The 19088-nt window shown below is 38.4% G+C and overlaps 1 protein-coding gene and 1 non-coding gene across 3 annotated transcripts in view; both read left to right on the top strand.

The window, feature by feature from the left end:
- Nucleotides 1-19088, top strand: part of PMS1 (PMS1 homolog 1, mismatch repair system component) — a 474998-nt gene that overhangs the window by 261809 nt on the left and 194101 nt on the right. The window lies entirely within an intron of this gene.
- Nucleotides 10273-10344, top strand: TRNAE-UUC (transfer RNA glutamic acid (anticodon UUC)). Its single transcript has one exon. It is a non-coding gene; the product is annotated as a tRNA-Glu (tRNA).

Below are 19088 nucleotides of genomic sequence, written 5' to 3'. Positions count from 1 at the left end.
AAAAATCTAAAAGTAGAGCTACCATATGATCCAGCAGTCCGCTCCTGGGCATATATCCAGAGAAAACTCTAACTCAAAAAGATACATGTACCCCAATGTTCATAGCAGCAGTATTTAAAATAGCCCAGACTTGGAAGCAACCTAAATGTCCAATAGGTGAGTAAATACAGAAAGTGTGGTATATATACATACAATGGAGTATTACTCAGCCACGAAAATGATGTGATGCCATTTGCAGCAACATAAATAGACCTAGAGGTTATTATACTAAGTACAGTAAGTCAGAGAAAGACAAAAATCATATATCATTTATATGTGAAATCTAAAAACTAATACAAAGGTACTTATTTAAAATGATACAAATAAATTTATCTACAAAACAGAAATAGACTCACAGACATAGAAAACAAGCTTATGGTTACCAAAAGGGAAAAAGAGGAGGGATAAATGTGAATTTTGAGATTAACAGATACTACTATATACAACATAGATAAGTAGGGACCTACTCTATAGCACAGGGAACGCTTTTCAATATCTTGTAATAACAGATAACAGAAGAATCTGAAAGAGAATACATATAACTGAATCGCTTTGCTGTATGCCTGAAACACTAGAAATCAACTACAATAAAAAATAAAAATTAAAAGAAATTGTCATTTTTGTTCAGTCACTAAGTCATATCCGACTGTTGATGACCCCATGGACTGCAGCATACCAGGCTCATCTGTCCTGCTTTGTCTTCTGGAGTTTGCTCAAATTCATGTTGAGTTGGTAATGCTATCTATCCATCTCATCCTCTGCCACCCCCTTCTCCTTTTGCCTTTGTCTAGAATGTCATATACCCTGGAGGAGGGCATGGCAACCCACTCCAGTATTCTTGCCTGGAGAATCCCAATGGATAGAGGAGCCTGACAGGCTACAGTCCATGGATTCGCAAAGAGTTGAACATGACTGAGCAACTAAGCACAACACAGCATGGAATGTCACATAAGTGGATTAAAACAGTATGGAGCCTTTTGTGTCTGACTTCTTCCATTTAACAGAAGGCTTTTGAGATTCCTCCATGTGGCTACATGTATCAGCAATTGTTGTATTATTTCCTTTATTATATATGATATACGTTTATACATATGATATATGTTTATATATATTATATATATATGTTTATATATAGATAGATATTATTCCTTCAGCACAGCATCACATATTGCATTGCATGCATGGTCAGTCATGTCTGACTCTGAGACCCCATGGACTACAGCCCTCCAGGCTCCTCTGTCCATGGAATTTTCCTGGCAAGAATACTGGAGTGGGTTGCCATTTCCTTCTCCAGGGGATCTCCCTAACCCAGGAATTGAAGCTACACCTCTGGCACATCTCCTGCATTGGTAGGCAAATTCTTTACCACTTGCACCCTTGGGAAGCCCCATTTTATGGACATACCTAGGTTATCAGCAGGTGACAGACCTTGAGGTTGTTTCCCGTTTTAGGCTAGTATGAGCAAAACAATTCTGAACATTAGCATTTGGGCTTTTCCATAGATATATGTATTTATTTCTCTTGGGTAAATACCTAAGCATAGAATTTCTAGGCCATATGATGACAATGTTAACTTTTATAAGAAATAGCCAAACTGTTTTCCAAAGTGGGCACATCATTGCAGTGAAAAATTCAGTGTATTTTGGTACAAATTTTTAAGTTAACTATACGATTTTATTTTGAGTTCTAAATTTCTGTTACTAATAAATCTTTGATCTAAAGTGCTTGGTTATTTTGATTACTCCAAGCAGTAAGACTCACTGAAGCAACTATCAGGACTGCTTGATATTGCTGCTTACTGCTGGCAAGAGCCTGGCTAGAGTTGTCTTGGACAGAGCATGGTACAGCCTGGCCAACTATGTGCTCCCCAAATCACAGTGTGGCTATGGGCCATGGTGCAGTACAGCTGACTTGATCTTTGTAACATGTTTGGATTTAGGAAAGTCAGGGCTTAAATCAGCCTGTATCTTACAAGACTGCAGACGAAAAGATTCATTTTTCTGGTTAAATGAAGCTGCCACTGAAGAAATAAGCCTTTTTTTGGTAGAGTTAAAATAGGTTCTTTTTATGTTAAGTATCATTTCCTTCGGGTATTTTGCAAATAAAGTTTAAATAGTGGCATCCTAGTTTTAATGCATTATCCTTTGCCTTGGTGAAATAATTTGGTTGTCAAGCATTCCGGATTCTTGACAGAATTGCTTTTTTGTCATCAGAGTTTTGACTATGACCTATTTTCAATTTTATTAGAAAATTTAAAAGTGCTTTATTAGTTATTACTTTAGTATGGTATTGGGGGCTTCCCTGGTGGCTCAGAGGGTAAAGCATCTGCCTGCAATGCAGGAGACCTAGGTTTGATCCCTGCGTCAGGAAAATCCCCTGGAGAAGGAAATGGCAACCCACTCCAGTATTCTTGCCTGGAAAATCTCATGAACAGAGAAGCCTGGTAGACTACAGTCCATGGGATCGCAAAGAGTCAGACACGACTGAGTGACTTCACTTTCACTTAGTATGGTATAGAATAGATTCAGATATATATTATTATTGTCAACATTTTATTTTTAACTACTATTAATTGAGTACTACCAACAATAAGGCCGTATGCTAGATCTGTGTCTAGCATACCTTCTAAACATACCAGATAAAATTAAAACTGCTAGAACCACAAGGTGCAAGCATTATTTAATATGCAATATCAATGCACAGGAGTTACTCTATGCTATTAAGTAAATTTGGGCAATTTATAAAATAAGCATTTAATATTATATCTATCTTTGGAATCCACAGCACAACACAGCAGATGAACTGTCAACCAAGAAGGTATGAGGTCTCATTTTATTTTCAGAGAAGGCCAAATACCTTCTTGATAATGATATTGTTGATGATTCCTTGAACTGGGAGAAAGTTCCAGTGAGACCTGAAATAACTCACCCCCCAGGGAACAGACATCCCTTTTGAAGTCTACCCGCAGAGTAATCAGACTTGATTTCTTTTGGCTTTCTAAGACTTGATCTGATACTTTGCCATAGCTACCCAGACTGGAAGATGGACACGGTCCCACAATAATATTTATTTGCACCAAGTGCTGTAGTCATTCAGAACCTGTCTAGGATGCCCAAGATTTTAGACGCAGCCTACACCTGCAACACAGAATGATTGTAAATCCTAGAGATCCAAGTCAGCCTGCAGCCAGAGCCAGACGCTTGAAGGGAAAAATGCTAGGCGGAACTTGGACCTTTGCTTGGACTTTGAGTTTTCAAAGTATTGAGATTTTTCGGGGGAGGGTTGGGGTAGTGGGTAGAGACAACTCAAGTCTTAAATGCTGGAGAATGAACTCCAAAGCCAGGGCAGAACAAATACCTACAGCTAGCACTGTCGGAGTTAAGTTTAAAAGGACTAAGAAAACCTTAGTGGAGCTATGTTAGCTTCATAAGAGGCAGGACTCAGAGCTGACACTCACGCTGCTCTTGAGTCTGAGACTCTAGTTCCAGAGTCTGATGAATCACTTTACTTTCTTAGGGCCTGTGATATGACTGGAGTTGTAATGGTCACAAACTGGGGCTGAAGAGATCTAGTTTTCTTTACCTGCTCTCACCTTGCTTTTAAACCTCCTCTCCTTCTAATGATAGAAAATGCTTGAGTGTGCCAATCAACGTTTCCAGTTTTCCAGGGAAATTTTTAGGTTTTTTCAAGGTAAGTACTGTATGATTCCACTTATATTCTGCTCATATAAAGTACTCAAACTCATAGAAGCAGAAAATAGTGTTGACCAAAGGCTGCAGGAGGGAGTGGTGAGGAGGGGGATCTGTTGCATAACATGTGAATATAGTTAACCTTAGCAAAATTCACATTTAAAAATGCTAAGATGGTAAATTTTATGTACAGGTTTCTTTTTCCACAATGTAAAAAAGACAACTAAATTAAATATCAAAAAAAATTTAGGATTTTTTAGAGGGAGCCACTTTTTCACTGCAGTATTTCTCACTGCAGGAAGGTTCTCCCCTCCTCCTGTTCTGCTTTTCTAAGTGAATCTGAGCAGAAAGGCTCACCCAGCTTCCTGTCTCTGCAGAAGTGTTTTCTAGTCCTCCCTCCCAGCCTTCTTCTTGACATGGTCTGTATTGCCTGGCCTCAGGGCCTTATCATCCCCTCTTGATGGGTCTGCAAGGCTCCCTGCTGACTGAGCATGCTGTGTGTAAGGCCGCGGATGTGCTGCTGATCTCACCTGGGTTTCGGAGCATTGTGCGGACAGGCGCTGCTGATGGCAACGCTACTGCCTTTGGTTAAGAGGTCTTTGTCATCCTCACCCATACCCAGCAGCCAATCCAGCAACACATTCAACTAACTGTCCTCTTTTGGAGCCTGGGTGGCTCCTAGATACTTTTTCAGAAACGTTCCGGAGAGTTCAGATCCATTGTGGATGCTCTTAGCTTAGGTCATTGCAGCTCAACTCCTGTAACATCCTATCAGATACAGGACCATATCAAGCAGAACAGTTCTCTTGAAGCTTCCTGACCTTCCATGCTACATAGGAGTCCAGGCACCAGTGCCAATATTCTTGGATTCACTCAGATTTGTCCGAATTTTTCTACTTTACTTATCTCAATTATTTGGATGTGATTTCTCCTTTTTCATTCCCTTTCTCTCTCATTCTTGGTCCAGAAAAAATATCAAACCTCAATTTCCTAGTTAGTATTTTCTTTACTTTTCTGGGGACAATAATTCTCACCTTCATGATTTACCCTTAATGACCAAATGAGGGCAGGGAAGGAGGAATTGCCAAGAAGGACAAAACAGTGGGTGGCAAGTATTTTTACAGCATCCCCCCTTGACCTGCACTTCTCTGTAGATGCCCCTCTCTCCTGCTTCTCCATGTCCCTGTTCACCCTATTTCCCACATGCTTCTAGTACATTTTTTTACCACTGTTTCTACTGTCCCAGTAGTGGATAAGAGTGAGGTTCTGGAGTCAGACTATCCCAATTCAAAACCTAGTTCTACTCACCAGCTGTGCAAACTGAATAAAGTTCCTTAACTCTCTGTGCTTCAGTCTCTTTGCTTGTAAAAATATAGGTTAATAATGGCCCTAACTCTGCAAATGAGATACCATATAAAGCACTTTGAACAGTACCCGAAATATAGTAATTGCTCAATTTTATTAGTATATTAGCTATTACTACTCACACCATCGTCACTTCTCCTCTAGACTAGTAGAACAGATTCCTAATTGAATTCATTGTCCCTATTTCCACCTTTAATTAATACTATTGTGTAGAATTCAGAAGATCTGAGAATTTTTTGCTCATAAAATTAAAATTGGTATTTCTTTCAATTTTGAATATAGGCTTGAAGGCACAAAACTATTCATAATATCTGTTTCCATGTCATCAACAAAAATCACGAAGGTTTCATATCAAGTTGTAGCTGTTGCAATGATCTCATATGTGCTCACGACTACTTTTCTCTATTTAAGTTATTTTTGTTGAACTATAGTTGAATAATAATATATTAGTTTTAGGTGCACAGCATAGTGATTCAGTATTTTTGTAGACTATATACTATTTATTATTAAATATTGGCTATATTCCCTTTCTGTGTAATATATCCTTGTAGCATTTCTTTTATACGTAGGAGTTTGTACCTCTTAATCCCCTCCTTCTGTCTTTCCTGTCCACCCCACTAACCATTAGTTCGTTCTCTATATCTGTGAGTCAATTTCTATTTTGTTATATTCATTTGTTTGTTTTATTTTTTTTAGACTCCACACTGTGGTTCAGTCATTAAGTTGTGTCCAAGTCTCTGAGATACCAAGCACGATAGCACGCCACACTCCTCTGTCCTTCACTGTCTCCCAGTTTGCTCAAATTCATGTCCTTTGAGTTGGTGATGCCATCCAACCATCTCATTCTCTGCCTCCTCCTCCTCCTTTTGCCTTCCATCTTTCCCAGCATCAGGGTCGTCTCCAATGAGTTAGCTCTTTGCATTAGGTGGGCAAAGTTTTAGAGCTTCAGCTTCAGCATCACTCTTTCCAATGAATACTCAGGCTTGATTTTCTTTAGGAATGACTAGCTTGATCTGCTTGTGGTCCTTGAGACTCTCAAGATTCTTCTCCAGCACCACACTTGAAAAGCATCAATTCTTAAGTGCTCAGCCTTCTTTATGGTACAACTCTCAAATCTATACACAACTACTGGAAAAGCCATATACGGACTTTTGTTGGCAAAGTGATGTCCCTGCTTTTTAATACACTGTCTAGGTTTGTCACTGGAGAAGGAAATGGCAACCCACTCCAGTATTTCTGCCTGGAAAATTCCATGGACAGAGGAACATGGCAGGCCATGGTCCATGGGGTCGCAGAGAGTTGGCCATGACTGAGCACATCAGCGCTAGGTTTGTCATAGCTTTTCTTCCAAGGAGTAATTGTCTTTTTATTTCATGACTGCAGTCACCATCCACAGTGATTTTGGAGCCCAAGGAAATAAAATCTGTCACCATTTCTGCTTTTTTGCCATCTATTTGCCAGAAAGTGGTGGAGCCGGATGCCATGATCTTAGTTTTTTGAATGTTGAGTTTTTTTTATTATAAATTTATTTATTTTAATTGGGGGTTAATTATACAATGTTGTATTGGTTTGATGAATGTTGAGTTTTAAGCCAGCTTTTTCACTGTCCTCTTGCTTCCCTGGTGGTGCAGAGGTTAAAGTCTCTGCCTGCAATGTGGGAGACCTGGGTTCGATCCCTGGGTCGGGAAGATCCCCTGGAGAAGGAAATGGCAACCCACTCCAGTATTCTTGCCTGGAGAATCCCATGGATGGAGGAGCTTGGTGGGCTACGGTCCATGGGTCGCAAAGAGTCAGACATGACTGAGCGACTTCACTTTCACTTTCACTTTCTTTCACCCTCGTCAGGGGGCTGCTTAGTTCCTCTTCTCTTTCTGCCATTAGAGTGGTATCATCTGCATATCTGGGGTTGTTGATATTTCTGCCAGCAATCTTAATTCCAGCTTGTGATTCATCCAGGCCTGCATTTTCGCATGATGTATTTTGCATGTAAGTTAAATAACCAGGGTGACACTATCCAGCCTTGTCGTACTCTTTTCCCAGTTTTGAACTAGTCATTCCATGTCCAGTTCTAACTATTGCTTCTTGACCTACTTACAGGTTTCTGGAGACATGTGAGGTGGTCTGGTATTCCCATCTCTTTAAGACTTTTCCATACTTTGTTGTGATCCACACAGTCAAAGGCTTTAGCCTGTAATAGTCAATGAAGCAGAAGTAGATATTTTTTTCTGAAATTCCCTTGCTTTCTCTATGACCCAGTGAATGTTGGCAATTTGATCTCTGGTTCCTCTGCATACAAGTGATAACATACAGTATTTGTCCTTCTCTGTCTAAATTATTTCACTAAGCACAGTGCCCTCCAGATCCATTCATGCTGTTGCAAATAGCAACATCTTATTTTTTAAATAACTGACCAATATTCCATTGTATCTATATATATTATATCATCTTCATCCATTTATCGATCAGTGGACACAGGTTTTTCCATATCTTAGCAACTGTGAATAATGCTGCTATGAATTTGGGGGGTGCATGTATCTTCAAATTAGTGTTTTTATTTTCTCCAGATATATACTCAGGAGTGGAATTGCTGTGTCATTTGATAGATCCATGTTTAGGTTCATAAGGAACCTCCATACTGTTTTGCATAGTGACTGAACCAATGTGCACGCCCAACCCACAGTGTGGAAGGGTTCCCTTTTCTCCACACCCTCAGTAGCCTCTGTTGCCCATGATCTTTTGATGACAGTCATTCTGACAGGTGTGAGGTGATGTCTCCCTGTGGTTTTGATTTGCATTTCTCTGATGATTAGTGATGTTGAGCATCTTTTCATGTACCTGTTCATCATCTGTGTATCTTCTTCACAAAATGTCTATTCAGGTCTTCTGCCCATTTTTAAAAGTCAAGTTGTTTGTTTTTTTGATAATGAAATACGTGATCTGTTTATGTATTTTGGATATCAGCTCCTTTTGGTCATGTCACTACTTGTAAATCTACTTCTACTACTAGAGGTTACTCATTTTAGTAAGTTTCTGTGCTATCAGATTTTATTATATGACACATTTAAATATTTTATAATTATGTATTTAAAACCATTTATTTAAACAAAAAATAACTTAAATCACTATTCTGAGAAGGGATAAAGAGGCTTGATCAGATATCGAAAGGGAGGTACTTGGCACAATAAAATTTTAAGTACGTTGTTTAAAATGTTTTTTATTTTCTCTTGCTATTGTTTTCCATGTTCTCAGAGTCCATGGGTAAACAGACAAAGCTTCATAATTTTGGAGCAGATATGGGTCAAAACATCATGGCATAGAGTGTGCTGAGTCCAGACAAGTGATATTTATATGCACATCCAAATTCGAAGAAAAAATGTATTTCTTTAGGTTTCAAACACTGTAATAGATTATAAAGCAAAAAAATAAAAACCTGTTGGAAAGCTAAAAAAAAAAAAAAAGTGGTTTTTTTTTTTTAACTTACCTCTAACCATGTTGCTCCCTACTTAAAATGTTTCACTAGCTTTCATCACTGACAGTATCAAGTACAAGCTCCATAGAAAGACATACAGAGCATGTCCTGGTTCAGTCTTTTTGGTCTACCTCTAGAGCCTCATGGCTTGTCACTCACTGTCCAAGGCCCTCTCCCTCCAGCCATTCTGAAATACTCGCAGGGCCTGGCAGTCATCATGTTCTTTCACGCCTGCATTCATGTGTATATGTGTTGTGGGAGGGGACTTTGTTCTGGAATGCCCTTCCTTCTTTTTTCTCCTCATTTGTCTTTTTCTCCTTACTCATCCATCAGACTTTTATTCATCATTAAAGACATCTAACATCAATTTGTCCTTTTAAGTCTTCAGGGAACTCCCAGTATGGTGAGATGACTTTCCTCTTCTCCCCCACAGCACCCTGTGGAAACCATTTGTCACATTTTATTAAAGTTGACTGTGTGCTTTTCTGCTTTCACTCGCCTGTGCATTCCTTGAGAAAGAACCATGATTTACTCTTCTCCTCTCCTCCCTCTACAGTTCCTGCAGTGGTATGGATTAGGATTCAGTGGATGGGTAAAACTTGATAGGATATCACACAGATATGAACAGACTTAATATGTTATTTCAGAGAAAAAATACCAGAGACAATCATTTTCTTGCCCTCCTCTTCTGATGACACTGGAGGGACAATATTGGTCCTTCAGGAGGCTGAATGATTGAGAATATTTTTTTGCGACTGAGGAAGGACGGAAGTGTCATTTTTCCCTCTGGAGTTGTGGGAGAAAGGGATTTTGGCTTCAGTAGAGGTAAAGGACATTGCCCTGGATGGACTTGGTTGTTATGGACTAGGTATGCCATACCTAAGGTGAAGCAGGAATTAAAATACGATGATAGTAGACTTAAATTTTTGACAGAATAAATGAAGTAATATGAATTCACATAAATATATCTGGTCATTTCTGATTGGACAGAAACCGTGTTATCATCAATCATGCTACTGTTTTCATATTCATTTGTTCTTGTTTGTAGTTCGATTTTGAGAAAGTGACTGCTTTGACATTAGGATCATGTATTATTGCTAAATTCTCTAAAGATGACTTTTAGGATATAAGGATCCATGTGGTGTCCACTGAGGATCCAGTGAACAAGTGTCCACTAAGCACCATTCCACATTCCAAATCACTAGGGGAAAGATATTATAAATGGTGACAAATGGATAGTCATCTGAAGAAAAATAAATTGGATTCCTACTTCACAGTATGATGAGATAAAGTTGAGCTGGATTAAAGATTTCAGAAGTAATTAACAAGGCATAAATGTGTTAGAAGAAATTATAACATTAAAAAATATAAACATATACTGTGCTGCTAACCTGCTAAGTCACTTCAGTCCTGTCCGACTCTGTGCGACCCCACAGACGCCAGCCCACCAGGCTCCTCCATCCCTGGGATTCTCCAGGCAAGAACACTGGAGTGGGTTGCCATTTCCTTCTCCAATACAGGAAAGTGAAAGTGAAAGTGAAGTCGCTCAGTCGTGCCCGACTCTTAGCGACCCCATGGACTGCAGCCTACCAGGCTCCTCTGTCCATGGGATTTTCCGGGCAAGAGTACTGGAGTGGGGTGCCATTGCCTTCTTCGAAACATATACTGTAGAAGTCTCTAAATATGACCAAGAGTTGGAAACCAGGGAATTCCCTGACAGTCCAGTGGTTAAGACTTGGCACTTTCATTGCCATGGCCCAAGTTCAATCCCTGGTCAGGGAACTAACATCCTGTTAGTTGCGTAGAATGACCAAAAAGAAAATAAATGGAAATCAAAACAAGATTAAAATATGTAGCATCATGCAAATATTTTAAATTCTATATTTAAAAAAACATGGAACCACAAGTCAAAAGGCAAATGACAATCTGGGAATAAATAGTTATAGCTCATTTTTTTTTTTACTGTACCCCATGGTCTTAACTACTGGACCACCAGGTAATTCCCCAGTTGTGGCTAATTTCTTAAGTATGCAGGTTTTGTTTTAATACTCACAACCTAATAGAAAAAATAAGCAAAGGATAAAAGCAAATAATTAATAGAAAAACAAGTACAATTAATCCTTAAATATAAAAAGATTATTAACCAAACTCAAAATAAGAAAAAAGTGCAATTAAAACCATGATCAAATACCTTTTTTTACCTCTCATGCCAGAAATAAGAATGATGATCCACCTCCCAGAATTCTGGAAATAAAAGCAAAAATAAACAAATGGGATCTAATTAAAATTAAAAGCTTCTGCACAACAAAGGAAAATATAAGCAAGGTGAAAAGACAGCCTTCTGAATGGGAGAAAATAATAGCAAATGAAGCAACTGACAAACAACTAATCTCAAAAATATACAAGCAACTTATGCAGCTCAATTCCAGAAAAATAAACGACCCAATCAAAAAATGGGCCAAAGAACTAAATAGACATTTCTCCAAAGAAGACATACGGATGGCTAACAAACACATGAAAAGATGCTCAACATCACTCATTATTAGAGAAATGCAAATCAAAACCACAATGAGGTACCACTTCACACCAGTCAGAATGGCTGCGATCCAAAAATCTGCAAGCAATAAATGCTGGAGAGGGTGTGGAGAAAAGGGAACCCTCCTACACTGTTGGTGGAAATGCAAACTAGTACAGCCACTATGGAGAACAGTGTGGAGATTCCTTAAAAAATTGCAAATAGAACTACCTTATGACCCAGCAATCCCACTGCTGGGCATACACACCGAGGAAACCAGAATTGAAAGAGACACATGTACCCCAATGTTCATCGCAGCACTGTTTATAATAGCCAGGACATGGAAACAACCTAGATATCCATCAGCAGATGAATGGATAAGAAAGCTGTGGTACATATACACAATGGAGTATTACTCAGCCGTTAAAAAGAATTCATTTGAATCAGTTCTGTTGAGATGGATGAAACTGGAGCCAATTATACAGAGTGAAGTAAGCCAGAAAGAAAAACACCAATACAGTATACTAACACATATATATGGAATTTAGGAAGATGGCAATGACGACCCTGTATGCAAGACATGAATAAAGACACAGATGTGTATAATGAACTTTTGGACTCAGAGGGAGAGGGAGAGGGTGGGATGATTTGGGAGAATGGGAATTCTAACATGTATACTATCATGTAAGAACTGAATCGCCAGTCCACGTCTGACGTAGGGTGCAGCATGCTTGGGGCTGGTGCATGGGGATGACCCAGAGAGATGTTGTGGGGAGGGAGGCGGGAGGGGGGGTCATGTTTGGGAACGCATGTAAGAATTAAAGATTTTAAAATTAAAAAAAAAAATAAAGTATATAAATCCTCAGATTATAGCATTTAAGTTCAAGTGTAGGTCTGAAATAGTCCAGGGAGTTTCATCCATGTGTCATGAATTGTCTAGGGAGTTTTATTTATGTATAATAAATCTGTTAACTAAAAAAAAAAAAAAAAAAAAAAAAGAATGATGAGGGTGCAGGAAAATAGTAACATCATGCATTATTAGTGGAAATATAAATTGGTTCGATCTCTACAGAGCACAGAATTGGCAACATCTACTAATATTAAAGATAATCATATGTACCTTGTATGTACACACATGCTATATATACATATTTATTTATTTGGAATCCTTTCAGCTATAAATAACAGAAACCCCAATTCAAATATGGCTTCAACAGTCGAAAAATCAATTATATAAGTCCAGATGTAAGGCAGCTCTAGGTACAGTAAGATCAGTATCTCAATAATATCACTGAAGACTTAGATTCTTTTTGCATCTCATTGTCATCCTCATGGTATTTGCTGTGTCCTCAGGTTGTCTTTAAATTTTAATATGCTATTGTTACGGGCTTTCCAGGTGGTGCTAGTGATAAAGAACCTGTCTGCCAGTTCGGGAGACATAAGAGATGCAGGATCAATTCCTGAGTCAGGAAGATCCACTCCAGTATTCTTGCTGGGAGAATCCCATAAACAGAGGAACCTGAGGGCCTACAGTCCATGGGATTGCAAAGAGCTGGACATGACTGAAACAACTTATCATGCATACATGCTATTGTTATCTTATCATAATCAATGTAACCATATCTTATTGCTGGAGACATAACTTCCAGTTTTAAAGATAGTAAATAGCACTGTGATTTCATGTAAATATTTTAATCTTTGTTTTCCTTGGATAAAATTTTACCAACTGAACCACTGGGGAAGCCCTAGATAAAATTTTAGAATTAAAATTATTCTGTAGAAACTTTAAGGATTTTATTAAATATTGGAAGGCAGCTGGTCAGGGCCTTTCTATGGGCAATGTTTAGAGTGTTTATTGCTGATCATCTTACTAATAACACTAGATTTTAATATAAAAATTTAGTGGATTTGTAGGTGAAAGTATAGTATGTAATTTTTTTAATTTTTATTTTTACTTTATTTTACTTTACAATACTGTATTGGTTTTGCCATACATAGACATGAATCCACCACGGATGTACATGCGTTCCCAAACATGAACCCCAGAGCGGACTTTTGGACTCAGAGGGAGAGGAAGAGGGTGGGATGATTTGGGAGAATGGCATTGAAACAAGTATGTAATTTTAATTTACATTTTTATTATTAGAATGAACAGTATAATTTATTAAAAGGTTAAATTTTTTATAGAAGGTACTTTTCAGATCAGAATCAATAAAAAAAGGTATTTAGAAAAATTTTAAGTTCAAAGGTCTAGGGTTCAGGTATGAAATATAAAGTATTAGTAAATGGATTCAGATAGCTAGAACTATTCCTATATCCTCTTAAAGATCTCATGAGCTTATGATGGAAATGAATTTGATGGAAAGAGAGAAGTTTTAGACAGTGATCTTTTTTGATGCCCTGCTTCATAGGCTGAGCTAGACGTAGAGAAGAGAAACACGTTACGGTCATCCTCTAAATTTGGATACTTGAGAGTAGGGGTATATTGTTCGTCATTTTCTGGTTGAGGTCTGTGGAGGTGAGAAGCATTATTAGAGCAGGTCCCATTGATATCACAGTGCCTCTATAGAGCAGAAATGGTGATATATCATAGGAAACTTGAGATAAAAGCTGATGTCAGTTTCACAATTAGAAAATCTATTTTTTCACGTCTGAACTAATAGTTTCACATCTGAACTAATAACTTCTACATTTGGGAGGTTTTGGCTGTTTTACCTTTTTAACTGAAGTATAGTTGAATTACAATATTGTGTTAGTTTTAGGTGTATGGCACAGTGATTCAATTTATGTGTGTGTGTGTGTGTATGCGTGCTCTTGTATATATATATATATGGAGAAGGCAATGGCAACCCACTCCAGTGCTCTTGCCTGGAAAATCCCATGGACGGAGAAGCCTGGTAGGCTGCAGTCCATGGAGTCACTAAGAGTCAGACATGACTGAGCAAATTCACTTTCACTTTTCACTTTCATGCACTGGAGAAGGAAATGGCAACCCACTCCAGTGTTCTTGCCTGGAGAATCCCAGGGACAGAGGAGCCTAGTGGGCTGCCGTCTATGGGGTCACACAGAGTCGGACACTACTGAAGCGACTTAGCAGCGCATATAGATAGATAGATAGATAGATAGATAGATAGATAGATAGATATAGCCAGAACCTATTCCTATATCCTCTCCTGTAAAGATCTCATGAGGTTATGATGCAAATGAATTTGATGGAAAGAGAGAAATTTTAGACAGTGATCTTTTTTGATGCCCTACTTCATAGGCTGAATTCTTTTATATATATTCCTTTTTTGGAGAAGGAAATGCAGCCCGCTTCAGTATTCTTACCTGGATAAGAATGGACAGAGGAGCCTAGCAGGCTACAGTCCATGGGGTCGCAAAGAATTGACGTGACTGAGTGACTGCACGCATATTCCTTTTCAAACTCTTTTCCTTTATAGATCATTGCAAGATATTGAGTATAGTTCCTTATGCCATTTAGTACGTCTCTTTTTACATTTATTTATTTATTTGCATAATAAGGAGAGTAGGCCTTTTTTTTAAGTAGGTCCCTTTGTAATTTTTAAACTTTTTTATTTAAGTATAGTTGATTTACAGTGTTGTATTAGTTCTGTATTTGTATTTCTCTCATCATGTTTGCACCTGTCTTAGTCACTTGGTCACAAACATCTCTAAACCTCAACTTCCTCATTTTAAAAGTGGAGATACTAGTATCTATATAATGTACTTCTCCCTTGTAAATAAATGTTCATGCTTCCTGTCCAAGATTCCATGAGTAGTTTATTTCTTGCCAATCTGAACAGGATATATGAGGCCCAAGAATACTAACCAGGTAATGTACCTGGTTACCAGATATAGTGTGTCAACACAATGCATGTTGTATCAACAGGTATAAAGCCATATTCCAGCCTTTGGCACAAATTCTGCCTGAAATAACGCTGCTCTCTTTGGCCAGTACAAGGATTGCTTGTTCAAACATCTGGTAAAAGCAAGGTGGGGCTCACTAGCCACAGTCTACCCTCCCCTATCAGCAAAGGAGAGAGCTCTGCTGGCACTGCCGTGTAGGGTCTTCCCCCAGGAAAGTCCCAGTTGGTGCAAGTTATTTCAGTCACAGAGATGCATCCTGACCTGTGGGTAGATGGGAGCCCAGCTAGCTTCCCATCAGTCCTATGCAACTTCCTTGGAATTTTGCATGACTCTGGAACTATAAGGAACTATAATTCACTAATTCATAAGTTATAGGTCCTGATAGATTCTAGACTTTGGGACAATTTTACTTGCTGCCAGGCAACGTCTACAAGTAGCAACCAATACTCTCATTTGGTCTGTTTTGCTCCATCCCAGAGCACCTGGCCTGGTTCAGGGCCCAAGATGGCCTCAGTAGATTCCTTACTCAGGGTGCAGGCAGCTACATAACTCAGGCCATTTCTCGAGTTGCTGAGAAGTATGCAGCTTTTCAGGAAGATATTCTTGGAGCTCAAGCCAAGCACTTGCCTCAATGACTGCCCTATTGTTTCCATTTAACAGTTTGGGTTTTCTCCCACAGTCACTTTAGTCTGCTCAGTAAATTGGTGTTTTATGCTTGATTTTCACTTTCAGAATCCTATCTCAGCATTTTGAAGATCTGATGTCATGATGTAGGCGAACGTTCCTGTATTGACATGTTTTGTTTTTGGCTAGTGGAGAGGTGATGCCAAAATTCTGAGTTCCATGGGAATAGAGCCAAGAGACGTTTGGCTTCTTAGAGTTAGTGTCCGTGGGAGCGGATATGGGAAAGTCCTGTGGAGGATCCATGGCCAAAACCGCATAATCAGATTTTGTTCTGAATAGGGTCCTTCATAAGATGTTAGGGGAAGTAAAAGAACATAACATTATAGGGGAAAAAAATTTCTTAGTAGAATGGTCTTGAATGGTTAGGAAAACAAATTAAAGATAAGAATTAGTAGGTTAATCTCTTCATTTTTTTGGTTTGCCTAAAGCTTACCTTTAAGATTAATGGAATCAAATTTATCTGTTGGCCCTTCTTGGAAGAATGCTCCACAGATCCCCTTAAGATCAGAATCTGGAAATATGTTTTAGATAAGTTGATTCCAGTGAATAGTGATTTATCTATAGTGATATGCAGAACTAATAAAAGAAAATATTAAAGTCTGTTTTTCAAGAAAGTCGATATATGTGTGTTTAATAAAAATTACCTTTATTATAGAGCCTAAATAATAGCACTGTACTATTTTAAAAACTTTTCTGTCTTGAAGTAATGCAAAATTGGAATCAGTGAAAAGACAAAGCATATATTTTGTTTGTTTGTTTCATTGACAAAACTATGTATTTCTGTATCAGGAACATTTAATGTAATGTTAAACAGCAGCTGAAGTGAACTGTTCCACCATTGTAACAGATTATTGGAGAGTTGTCTATCATTATTACATGTATATGTTATACCTATCAGATACATTAGACAGCTTCATACATAAAGTCTTACATTCAAGAACATTCTGTGTTGTTGACAGGATGTGACATTCATTGAGGTATTTTGACAGGTAATCTAGTAAAGTATTTGTAAATAATCTATCTAATGTTTTAAATGGTAGCAAAGATAATCTTGCTATAAATGAATGCTCTCTAATGAACATGTATTAATTTTTTAAAGACTACAAAATTCCATCTGGGCATGAATGAACTAAATTTAGCAGCACTTTGCATTGCTTGACATTGTACTCAGAGATGGCCAGAATTAGTATAGTTTACTTTGATATGTTTTGCAATGTGTAAACTGGAACTGAATGGCCGTGCAAATGAAATTTCAACACTATATGTCATGTGCCAGGCAAGTCATGACTTGCATATCATATTTAGCCTAAGGCTTAATTTCCTAGTTATATTACTGGGTAGTATTCATGTGTCTTATTTTTTTAAGTGATCATGTGATATTTTAAGTGGAATTTTGTTTGCATGATTTTTAAAAATTTATTAATTTTTAATTGAAGTATAATTACTTTACAATATTGGTTTCATTTCTGCCACACATCAACATGAATTAGCCATAGGTGTACATATGTCCCCTCCCTTTTGAACCTCCCTCTCACCTCCCACCCTTTCCCACCCCTCTAGGTTGTTATAGACCCCAGGTTTGAGTTCCCTGAGTCATACAGCAAATTTCCTTAAATGAAATTTCTTATCATGCTACATTTTTAATAAGTACTATTGGAATGAATGATCAAACAAATTTAACATTTGACTTAGATTTCTGTTTCTTATATAATTAATATACAAATATAAATGCTAGATTTCCTTGGGTGGTTTGATTAATTTATTTTAACCTCAGTTCCCTCTATGAAATGGGCATGATAATAATACTTTAAGCATTATGAAGAGGAAATTACATCATTTCTTTGAAAGATATTGTTCATTTGTGTTACTGTGCAGAGTAAAGTAGTGGTTTTAATGACATACTGCCATGGATTTCCCTTTGGAGTCTATTTGCCCAAGAACATCTCCAGTTGATAAGAGATTTATTTAGATACATGTAAATTGTTTTCACCTCATGGATATTTAGTTAGTGCCCAGTATGGACATTCCTCAGCCAGCAAATGAAGACTCAGAGCCTGTTTCCTTTCGTATCTCTCCTGCGTTTCGCCTCTTGGAATCTTTCTTCTCACTCTGACCCACAATCCACTCTCCTCCAGCACTGCAGAACTCTTGTTTCAGTTTATGAACCAGTTCAATGTATGACTTTGGGCAACCCTCTCTTTAGACCTCACTTCTGTCGTATTTAATTAGATGGGCTCCAAGGTCTCTTGCGGCTCTCATATCCTCTGACACTGACACACTTCTCTCTCTGCATGTTATGTTTCCTGGCTTTGCTAGTCACCTGCTCTTCTTCTACCTTCTCATAATACTTCAAAATACAGCCATACAATATTTGCAGAAACCGATGCTGAATATAGATAAGGATATATTACAAAGTGTAAACATTTAAAAATATAGCTTCACTTTTCATTAGGATTTGTTGAAGAATTGTTGTAACTAGAGCAATGAATCATTACGTCAGGTTTCTCTGAGTTCAAATCCAGACCAGCCACTGGGGTGCCTCCTGGTGTCTCACTTCCTCAGAGCTCTCTTCTGTGAAGGGAGGATGGTGATGTCTCCTATATTGACCATGTGAGGAAGATTCTGAGCACAGATCTGCAAAGGTGCTCAGCAACTGTTGTCTTCTCAGTTCAGTTCAGTTCAGTCGCTCAGTCATGTCCGACCCTTTGCGACCCCATGATTCGCAGCACACCAGGCCTCCCTGTCCATCACCAACTCCAGGAGATCACTCAGACTCACGTCCATCGAGTCAGTGAGGCCATACAGCCATCTCATCCTCTGTTGTCCTCTTCTTCTCCTGCCCCCAATCCCTCCCAGCATCAGAGTCTTTTGCAATGAGTCAACTCTTCACATGAGGTGGCCAAAGTACTGGAGTTTCAGCTTTAGCATCATTCCTTCCAAAGAAATCCCAGGACTGATCTCCTTCAGAATGGACTGGTTGTATCTCCTTGCAGTCCAAGGGACTCTCAAGAGTCTTCTCCAACACCACAGTTCAAAAGCATCGATTCTTTGGCACTCAGCTTTCTTCACAGTCCAACTCTCACATCCATACATGACCACGGGAAAAACCATAGCCTTGACTAGACGGACCTTTGTCGGCAAAGTAATGTCTCTCATACCTGCCTAATTCTGATACTCAGACATCAGAACCCTGATGATTTATTGACTTTGTTCTTGACACAAGAAAATAATGTGGGTTCATATTTTGAAGTGTTTTTTATTCAGCTGTCTAGTTAAATCTGCCACAGACTTGCCAATTGATGATTGGATGATCTTAAAGAAACATAGAATGTTTTTATAATTAGCAAGGGTTTTAGTCAAGTTATAAAACATCCTATGTTTCTTAAAGATCATCCAATTATTAATTGGCAATTATAAAGGGTTTTAGTCATGTCGAGCCTTCCCTGATAGATCAGTT

The sequence above is a fragment of the Ovis aries genome, chromosome 2 (genome assembly GCF_016772045.2).
Source record: "Ovis aries strain OAR_USU_Benz2616 breed Rambouillet chromosome 2, ARS-UI_Ramb_v3.0, whole genome shotgun sequence".
NCBI classification, from domain to species: Eukaryota; Metazoa; Chordata; class Mammalia; order Artiodactyla; family Bovidae; genus Ovis; species Ovis aries.
Note: the sequence above shows the minus strand (reverse complement) of the source record. Positions and strands in the feature narration are given on the sequence as shown.